Source organism: Neovison vison, chromosome 5, assembly GCF_020171115.1.
Source record: "Neovison vison isolate M4711 chromosome 5, ASM_NN_V1, whole genome shotgun sequence".
NCBI classification, from domain to species: domain Eukaryota; kingdom Metazoa; phylum Chordata; class Mammalia; order Carnivora; family Mustelidae; genus Neogale; species Neogale vison.
The window spans coordinates 102,278,739-102,289,851 of NC_058095.1; the positions used below are offsets into that span (position 1 = coordinate 102,278,739).

At 38.8% G+C, this 11,113-nt stretch overlaps 1 non-coding gene across 1 annotated transcript; it reads right to left on the reverse strand.

Annotated features, from left to right (window-relative positions):
* Positions 1-8,583: 8,583 nt before the first annotated feature.
* LOC122908129 lies at positions 8,584-8,704 on the reverse strand. Its single transcript, XR_006384908.1, has one exon. It is a non-coding gene; the product is annotated as a small nucleolar RNA SNORA1 (small nucleolar RNA).
* Between the last annotated feature and the right edge of the window lie 2,409 nt (positions 8,705-11,113).

The following is an 11,113-nucleotide window of genomic DNA, read 5'->3' on the forward strand; positions in this document are numbered from 1 at the left end:
CTCATTCTTGAGAAGCTTTTACACTTGGGCAATTTTCATGGGTTGGGAGCCAGGCCTGGGCTCCAGGTGTTTAGGAGAGAGGACAAGGAGAGAGATGGAATGGGCAAGTGAGAGAAGTTCCTTTCCTTTCATGAGCACCCCAAGGAGCAGTTTCCCTGGTGAAGGAAGCCTGTTAACACAAACAAAAGGATTTTTTTTTTCATGAGTTTAGACTGCCTTTGTTCCTAGAGAAAATTCAAAAGAACATGACCTTCTGATGGCATTGTTTTCTATAAAATATTTCTAGACAATTCCCTACATCATTTATATTTTACAACTCACTGTAGTTTATTCACTCACAATGAACTGTGGATATACAGGGCAAGTGCATCTATCCTTATGCTGCAGATGACAAGATTTCATTCAATTCAATCTATACACTGCAGAGAGGAATCTTCTAAAATTTGAATCTGATCATGTAGCCATCCTGCTTAAAATAATCCCAGGACCACCAATCATTAGCATGACAAAGAGGAAAATCCGAAGTGTCCCCAGAGACCCTGCTAGTCCCTTTCCAGTCCCACTCATATGGTAATCCCCTCACTCACTTAGCAACAGCCCCATTGGCTTTCCATGAATACCACTAAAGCTATCTGTGCCCTCTGTGCCACAGAGCCTTGACACATGTTACCATAGGCATAATTACTTGGCCTCTAGAAAAGGGGCTGGCTAACTACCGCCTGCTAGCTGAACCTGGTCTGCCCCCTATCTTTGTAAATGTGTCACCGGTACGCAGTCCTAGCCATTTGTTTCTGTGTTCTCTGTGGTCACTTCCCTACCAGACCTGCGTACTTGAACATCTGCTATAGAGACCCTACAGCCTGCCACGCCTAAAACATTTTCTCTCTGTCCCTCTACGGAAAGCATTTGCTGAGCCCTGACATACGCGTCAGCTTCCGTAAGAGATGTGATTAATTGTGCTGTTTTCGCCACGGCACCTGCAGCATTAGAACGGTGCAGGCTCACCTCTGTGGCCCCAAAGATACTGGTGGAATGAAGGAGTAAGTGATTTGTCAAAGATAACAGCTCACAAGTGGCAAAGCTCCTTCTCGAATGCAGATCCCCAGGCTCCTGTCCCAGGAGTCCTTCTTTAATCAGACCCCTTCCAGCCAAAGATCATTTAGCTGTTACTCTATCATGGAGAGGACAAATCTTCTACTTGAATGATGGTCATCGTTCTGCTATCACTATTCCGAATAATATTTTGTTTTCCTCGGTGTGGAAGCAACACAACCCAAAGCCAACTCAGATCTTTCTCAGGTCATCCTGTCTTGCCGGTCTTTCTTCCCCCTGACCATCTAGTCTCTTTCTTCTCATCAACTTCATCTTTAAAAACCTCCCAGATTGGGGGTTACACTTGCCAACTAATTGATACTCTTTTTTTTTTTAAAGATTTTATTTATTTTATTTGACAGAGAGTGAGATCACAAGTAGGCAGAGAGGCAGGCAGAGACAGAGGGGGAAGCAGGCTCCCTGCTGAGCAGAGAGCCCGATGCGGGGCTTGATCCCAGGACCCTGAGATCATGACCTGAGCCGAAGGCAGCGACTTAATCCACTGAGCCACCCAGGCGCCCCCTAATTGATACTCTTAATTGCATTCTCTACAAACTCAAATTACAGTAATAACCAAGGCTGTCATCCACAGTTTGTAATTATAAGAATTAATATGGACTATTAGAACTTTGGAAAAGGAGGCTGGGGACCAGAAACTTAGATTAAAACAGATGCATGTGTATGCACCGAGTCAGGGATTGTCTACTTTAGAATACTTTCCTCCGCATTGTTGGCATACATCCTTGGCTGTGGATCGATGTGGAAACCATGCCACGGGCATAGTGGGTAAGAAAATGGGTCCTGGGTTCACACTGCCTGCCAACGTGGGACATCATGTAACTTATTTAGTTCCTCTTCATGTTCTGTTTTTTCATCTGTGAAATGGGCATGATGAAGTCTCTAGCAGAATTGTCTGAGTGAGCAGTATATGAAACATTACATGTAAAGTACGCAGAATCGTGACCGGCATTAATAAATGGTAACCATGATTACTGTGAATGAGAGTTGAACTGTGTTTCTCAGGACTCAGCGATCTTCTTTCTAACATGAGAATGCTGGGTCAATTTTCACACTATGTCTCTTTTCATCCTTGTGTCAAGCACAGGGAAGATGTATTAGTGATTGGTCCAGTATTTCAAAACATTTGTCACCTTTGTCTAACATCTCTCCAGTTTCCTGCAAATCTGCAAACTTGAGGGCCATTCCTGCTTCTGCCCTGTAGTTCTTCCATTCTGTTCTGTTTCTTCCTGCACAATCTCTGCTTGAGCACCAGGTCATCATAACTTTGGGACTAACCTCGCATGGAAAAGAGCAACAGGAAAACTTCCTATGTCCATCATTTCTTGGGACAAGGTCATAGAAAATCCTTGCCTGGAACAGGAAGCCCCTTTTTCCTCTGAATCGGATGACCCTCCACAGTCATGCAGCAAAATGTTTTAGAAGTACTGCTTTAGCTCATTTCTAGATACAAGTCCCCTTAATATTAGCTGGATACCACTTAGGCGCAAGGTTCAAAACAACAGAACAATAATTGTTCCCTGGTGGTGGCTGGCAAGAGCCTTTGGGGCACTTGCCACAAATGCCTCCCTGTGGAAGATGACTAAGCAACTGTTTTTCTTCTTCCTGCAAAATGTCCTGAGCATCTCAGCCTAGAAAGCAAGAATGCTTTCAACGAGGACAGAATGCCTGGAACAGCTGGGGGGTTCAGGAGATGAATGAAACACGGGATCATTCACAACCTTTCCTCCTCCTTTGTGTAAAATAGAAATCACCGAGAGCCACGTTAGTGGAATTTTCTCCTCTCTGTCATGGGGGAAATAAAGCAGATCACCAATTGCGGGAATGTGCTCCCAATGAAGGTTTTTCTGTGTTTCTATGTTTTCATTCTATCAATGACTGAACTAGGGCAAGGTCCGGAAATGAGGACAGCTTTTTTGTTTTTGTTTGTTTGTTTTAGGACAATTGCGATTTTAGAAGTCCTAATTCTATTCCCACTCCTCACCTACAGGATGTTGTCCCCAAAGATGTATATTTGATTTGCCCTGAATGTTCACCTTAGGGCACCAGTGCCTTCTTGAAACAATTTGCTCTAGCCTCAGACCTTTCTCCTTCTCTAAGCTTCTGGTTTCAGGAAACCTCTCCCACCACATGTCATCCGCCATCATTTCATTTCTTGCTAAGATGCACACATATGTCCTAGGACATTTGCTGCTACCTTAGGAAAATGTTCCCTTCTCTTTAAATGATGAAGTTCTCTGATTTCATTAACTTTTCACCGATGTGTACCATCCATTATATTTTATTCCTTCTTATTTATCCAATTCTTGAATTTCCACCTCCTTAAATAACAATTTAAGTCCACAGATCTGTATGGATATTTATAGTGATAACTCCCTAAACTGTCAGTTTGACCTAGACTCCACTCCAGAATAATAAATATTTTCAACTATCAGCTGATGAAATCTCTCTACCTAAGTATATCCCCCATTAATGAAATAATCAGTCCATTAGAAAACATTCTATTAAACAGACATTTTTATTATGGAAATTTTGATGATGCATGTGAAATAATACATACAATGCATATAAGTATATAATGTGTATGCATTTATTGAGTGAAATGAACAATGTATATACCATCCAACCTCAGAACTAGAATACAACCAACACCATTAAAGCTATTTGAGTATCCTTCACAAGACTTATCGTACCTCCCCATAACCACAATCCATAATTGTGCTGATTATTCTCTGGTGTTTAAAACAGTTTTTAAATTGTAAATGTATGTATCTTTTAAAAATTAATTAATTATTTTAAAAGATTTTATATATTTATTTGAGACAGAGACAGAGCATGAGCAAGGGGGAAGAGGCAGGGGGAGAGGGAGAAGCAGACTCCCCACTGAACTGACAGCCCCACACAGGATTCCATCCCAGGACTCTGGGATCATGACCTGAGCTGAAGGCAGACACTTAACCAACTGAGGCACCCAGGCACCCCTACAATGTATGTATAGATCTTGAAACAATGTATCACTTAGCTTTATCTGCTTTGACCATGTAAAAATACACATGTATTCTCCTGTGATTACCTTTGTGGCTCCATATTCTTTTTAAGGTTCGTCTACGTTGCTGCTCGAGGCAACTGTTTGGTCATTTTGAGTGTACCTCACACATGACAAACAGGCCCCCATGTACTGGCTTATCTAGGATATTTAAAAGTTTTTGCTATTATAAATCATGCAACTATGAATCTTTTTGTACATATGTCCTGGTGCATATATATATGCAAGAGTTCTTCAGTACCTAAAATCAACGTGTGCACATTCAGAAATGGAATTGTCAGAATTTATGTTCAATTTTACAAGACTGTTGTAAACAGGATTTTGATTGTTTTCAAGTGGTTTGTTATCAATGGAATCTTCCACTAGCCCTGTACTGCTCTCAAGTATTGCCTGTGTTCCACATCCTTGAAGCGCTTGATAGTGTTGGAGCTTTTAATATTTGACAACTGAGTGGGTGTAAAATAGTATTTCATTATAATCTGAATTTAGATTTTCCTGAAAAAAATTTTTTTTAGATTTCTTATTTATTTGACAGAGAATACAAGTAGGCAGAGAGGTAGGCAGAGAGAGAGAGAAAGGGAAGCAGGCTCCCTGCTGAGCAGAGAGTCTGATGCCGGGCTCCATCCAGGACCCTGGGATCATGACCCGAGCTGAAGGCAGAGGCTTTAACCCACTGAGTCACCCAGGCACCCCAGATTTTCCTGAATTTTAATAAAGCTGAGCAATTTTTACAGGGCTGTTTACAATTCACGTTTTCTCCCTGTATTGCACTAAGTGTTTTGTGATTTTTATTTTTTATACTGATCGTATATAGTCTTTATATATACACTTGCATCAATTTTTAATATGTATATAATGTATACATATTAAATATATATATATTTAATGTACATAATAAATATATATATAATGTGTATAAATATGTGCTTGACAGTTACATGAAGGGCAAATATAATTCTCCCCATTGTAGCTTATCTTTTCACCTTTATAATGATGCCTTTGATATCAAATATGGGAAGCTTCAATATACTTAGTGTCTGGTATGTCTTGCGTAAAAAGCTATCCTTTTCTATGGAAGACAGGATATCCTTAAGACAGGATATTCTGTATTTTCTTTGAAAGTTTTTAGAGTTCTTTTCTCTTTTAAGTGTTTAATCCACCTAGAGTGGCTTTTTGTGCATTGTGTAGTGCAGGGGTCTATTTTCATTTTCTTTCATATAAATAACCAGTTATCAGAGCACTTTGTAACAAACTGTCCAATACCTTAACTGATCTGCCATGCTAGCTGTTATAAATTGGTCCCATTGGAGTGAGTGCTCATGGTTTCCTTATTATACTCCACTATCAGTTTGGTTATCTCCAGTGAATACTACATTGTCTTTGTTTCTGTGCCTTCAGTAGTCTTGGTATTTGGTAGAGCAGGTTCTTCATTTCTTTAGAAGAGTATCTATTCTTTGTAACCATGGTAGTCCATGATAGTTGTGTATCCTCCATTTAAATAAGTTTTCTTTAATGATTGTCATAAAGTTAAAAAAAATTCTCCATGATGTTGTTACTCGTCTTTTGATGGATTTATTCTGAAGTACTACGTCACTGTTTTCTTTTTAAAGACTTAAATTTTTTTAGAGCACTTATATGTTCACAGCCAAATTGAGAGGAAGATAAAGACTTCCCATATACCTCTTGCTCCCACACATGCATAGTCTCCCCCATTATCAAAATCCTCTGGATTTTGCGGTGGATGAACCTACATCGACACATCATTATCACCCAGAGTCCGTGGTTTGCATTAGGATTCACTCTTGCATTAATGTATTCCATGGGCTTGCACAAATACATAATGTCATGATAATGTTTATGATGATGTCATCCATCCCTATAGTAGCACAGAAATACTCCACACCCCTGCTCTGAAAACCCTGTTCCCCACCTATTCATCCTTCTCTGACCCTCCCCCCGCAAAGCCAGCAAACACCGATCTTCTGTGTCCAAGGTTCTACCTTTTCCAGAATGTCATTTAGTTAGAATCCTATGTAAACTTGTCCAGATTGGCTTCTTTCACTTAGTAATATGCATTTAGTGTTCCACCATGTCTTTTTATAGCTTCGTTGCTCCTTTTTTTTAGTTCCGGATAGTATTCCATTGTCTGGTATTCCTTTTGTTGAATGAAGTTTTTTCCTGTTGCTCATATTTGAAAATGCAACTGACTTTTGAATATATTTGTAAATCTCACTAAGCTTTATATCTTCCTTTGTACCTTTTTGCCATTTACTTTTTTATACCTTGTCATATTAGCAAGTCTGCAGTACAATGCTGAACTACATTTCACTTTTTTTTTTTTAAAGATTTTATTTATTCATTTGACAGACAGAGATCACAAGAGAGGCAGGCTGAGAGAGAGGAAGAAGCAGGCTCCCTGCTGAGCAGAGAGCCCTATGCAGGGCTTAATCCCAGAACACTGGGATCACGACCTGGGCCAAAGGCAGAGGCTTTAACCCACTGAGCCACCCAGGTGCCCCACTGACCAGCCCACTTTTAAAGGGCTATTTCTAAAATTCCATAATTAAGAATAATGTGTGCTATACTTTTATAGATTTCCTTTACCTACTAAAGCTTCATTCTTTTCATAGTTTGATAAATGTGTTTTTTAACCATTATGGTGATTTTTATCAACTATTTTTTATAGACTAAAAAAATGGGTTTTTCTCCATGTGATGATTGCAGTTTTAGATTTAATTTTATCCTTGCTTTACTATTAATAAATCTATCCTTTACCCCTGACAGAAACCCAGCTTGGTTATGGTGTACCATTTCCTAAGAATAATTTTGTCTTGCTGATAATTTATGTTTCTCTATTTTCTTGGGTAAGGTTGACTTGGATTTTTTTTCTCCTACTATGCTTGTCTGGGTTTTGGTATCAAGGTTAAATAGGTCTATAAGAATAAATTGGTCTATTCTCTTGGAAGAGTAGAATGAACCTGAAAAGCCTTCTGAGCCTACTGCTTCCTTTCCATTTACAAGTGTCGTGATACCAACATACAGGCAAGTATGACATGCAGCTCAATGAGAAAGTTGATCAGATTAGAATAACAGACATTAGAATAATACTCAGACATGTTTTTTAAAGAAAGCAACTTTTCTTTATTAATAGAAATTTCTGGGGGCGCCTGGGTGGCTCAGTGGGTTGGGCCGCTGCCTTCGGCTCGGGTCATGATCTCAGGGTCCTGGGATCGAGTCCTGCATCGGGCTCTCTGCTCAGCAGGGAGCCTGCTTCCCTCTCTCTCTCTACCTGACTCTCTGCCTACTTGTGATCTCTGTCTGTCAAATAAATAAATAAAATCTTTAAAAAAAAAAGTTCCCGGGCGCCTGGGTGGCTCAGTGGGTTAAGCCGCTGCCTTCGGCTCAGGTCATGATCTCAGGGTCCTGGGATCGAGTCCCGCATCGGGCTCTCTGCTCAGCAGGGAGCCTGCTTCCCTCTCTCTCTCTCTGCCTGCCTCTCCATCTACTTGTGATTTCTCTCTGTCAAACAAATAAATAAAATCTTTAAAAAAAAAAAAAAAAATTTCCCACCTGAGATCATGACCTGAGCCAAGATCATGACTTGAGTGGAAATAAAGAGTTGGATGCTTAACTGACTGAGTCACCCAGGAGCCCTGAACATCAATGACTTTGAACTTGAAGACTTCTACCAGAAATTAATTAAATTAGGAATTTAAAAATTTAGTCAGAATCAAAATGCCCCTCCTGAATACAAGGACCTGGATACTTTTTCATCTCCCTTTCCAACTGACCTGCCAATGTTGCCCAATCTTTTATCACTTAACTGACCCAAATTATTTACTAGTGTTGTGTCACCTTTAGAACCAACAAAGGTTCACTAAATTTAATTTGGAATAAAGCCTTTTTTTGAAGTCAATAAATTTATATTTAAGGAATTTCACATGTGATTTCTCCTACTACCAATCACCTTAGTTCCCCCAGTCTGTCATAACGTTCCAGGCTTTTTAAAAAGAACTTTTGCTCAATCCACAGTTGTCATTGTCAGTTCCCAATGCTGCTTCTTCCTTTTTTTTTTTTTTGAATTCTTAAGCAGGATCCAAAACTAGTGTGGAGCCCGACACGTGGCTCCATCTCATGACCCTAAGATCACAATCTGAGCCGAAATCAAGAGTCTGAAGCTTAACCGACTGAGCCACCCAGGTGCCCCCCAGTTGGACTTTTTAAATCACTTGCATATGGACATACTTCAAAAAAGTTCCCACCTGTAATCTTTGGAGTCCAATTTCTTCAAGCAATTGATTTAAGGGCCCTAGAAATTAAAATTATAGAAAGTTCATCGATTACTATTTTGTCAAGTGATTTAAAAATATATTATTCCTTAATTGTTCCTAATTCTGGAAAGTCTCGTTCCATCCACTTTTCACAAGAAATGTTACAGGTCTCATGGTCACCCCGGCAATGATGGAAGCATAACCTATTTCTCAATATAGCCACATTAACCGTCTGTGGATAACACAAACCGTGCTCAGTTTCATCTAGAATGAGGCTTGGAGTAAATGTAGTCCTTTCTAAAATTGTGACACTAAGTATATTTTATAAATGCAGACTAAACTCTCCTAGCAAATCAAGTAGTAAAATTAAAGTGGCTTAAAATTAAGGATCATCAATTATATGATTAAGTGTTTGCAAATCCCGTGTGACTATGGGGCTTTATGTAAAGAGAATGCAAAGGTACATTCTAATCCTTTTCCATAATGTAGATCCTCATGATCTTCATTTTTGATTTCTGCAAAAACCACCCAGTGTACTACCTCTAATTCAACTTCCATGCTATAGCCTGCGTGGCTTTTGCAAAGTGCTTTCTATTTCAAATTGCTGACTCAAAACAAATGCCCAAGTCCTCGGCATGGCTGTTACAAGGTCTTTTGCAGTATGTCCCTTGCTTTTGAGAATCCCCCAAACTACACCCTTCATTCAAACCCCACCCAGTTATAGGATTATTTTGCTGTGCTGGTCTGTCATACTTTGTGCCTCTATAAAGAATGTTATTTCTTATTCATCCTAAGACTTTAATGTCACTGAGGCTTTCTGGACTCCCTCAGGCAGAAAGGTACTCATGTTCTCTCTTGAGTATTTTCAAAGCACTTGGTAGTACAAGTAATTTGGTATTGGTATTAAATGCTTAGTTCAAATTTACCACTTACTTTATTGTGGGACTTGCTTTTTGAGTTATTTATCTGGCTAATTAAGTTGCTAGTACTTATCTCATAGGGTTATGAGATACATAAAACCAGTCTGCAGTAATTATTGCAAGTGCTCCAAAAATGTTCTCTTCATTTTTTTAGAAACCTTTAAGTGCCTGATACACACAAGATGCCAGAAATACATCTAAAAGATGAACAGGACATAGTTCCTTTGCTATGATGACAGTGACTCACAGGACAGTAAAACTAAACCTTGTAGCAGCATCACTACAGACAGATTACTTACTAATTTTTCTTGAGTGAATGGTCAACATATATATACACAATATAATCTTGAAAAGGTTTTATAAGTGTAGACTTAGAATAAATGACAACTTTCAGCAACTGGCATCTGATTAACTATGCAGTTACATTCTGTGTTTGCAGTTAAAGGCATCAATCATCTGTTTCAAGTGTTGGCTATAACTTTCACATAAAATATTATGTAAAGGAATGAGCAACTGAGTTTTGACTGAATTTGGACAAAAACGTTCTATGTATCAGCATATGTGAAAAAATTAAAAAGCCTATGGAAGCACTTAATAAAACACAAGATATTTGTCATATCCATAAAGTTTATTTTAAAAAACTGTTAAAAACTAACCATACAGGAATATTTATTAATATACTTAAAAAGTTTGTTCCCCGTGTTGAAGGAAAATACATTAGCAACATCTTCCAGACACCATCTTTATAAAAGTAAAACTTCTAGATGCTGAAATGTACTACAGTAGATTCTATAGTTTACACTTTTAATCACAGGATTGAAAGTCATTCTCCCTACTCCCCGTTCCCCCGAATGTGGCAGTTCTTAGACTTAATTAATGACATTCAATCATGTTATATATTACCACAGATCCTTAAATAGAGTACACACTGCATGGTTACTAACGGAGTGAGTCTTCTCTATTTGTTGTCACGTCATTCTTTCAGAGAAGCGTTGGACTTTAAGTACAAATAGAAATACTACATCCCATGATTGTAAACATTCACCAAGAGCTTCCAGAGTACAATGAGTAATAGAGGTGGCCCAAGGGTCAGTCAAATGTTCCTCACTCATTTGGATACTGCTGAGATTAAGAAAGGAGTTTTGAAGGCAAATTATCACAAGCCTTACTTGCATTTCTGTAAGAAAGTAGTTCTGGGTGTATTTTTAGTCGAAAACACCTGAAAGTCATTCTAAAGATTATATATTAAGCACCATTTTCACTTACCTGAAATATATTAAGTTAAATTCAGCAGTATATGTATGAGCATAAATGTGAGAAATTAGAAATAACCGTGGGTCTCAAGCTCCCTTCTGTGGATACATATGGACTATTGAGTTCCAAAGATGCTAACAGGAACCACTCCTGCATACCAAGGGCAGTCATGCCCCTAGGGCCAAATGCAACCCAGAAGTCTGAGGCACGACTATTACTTCTGTCAGTGGATGCTATACAAGCAGATTTAAGGCTGTATTCGGCTATAAAGAGTTCAACCTCCTCTTTAGTATTCTTCCTACACAGATCACATACACGACTCAAAATTTAATAGGGTGGGAGGCGAAAAAGTCCCCAAACACCTTTTTAATACTATCCTCCGTACAATTCATTATCAGTTATTTACATAGGGGAGTGTTCATACTTAAAACCACTAAAAAAATGCAATCGTCATGTTTTAAACTCTTATCCTAATTTCCCCAGGATTATCCTTATTCTCATTCTCTGACTTT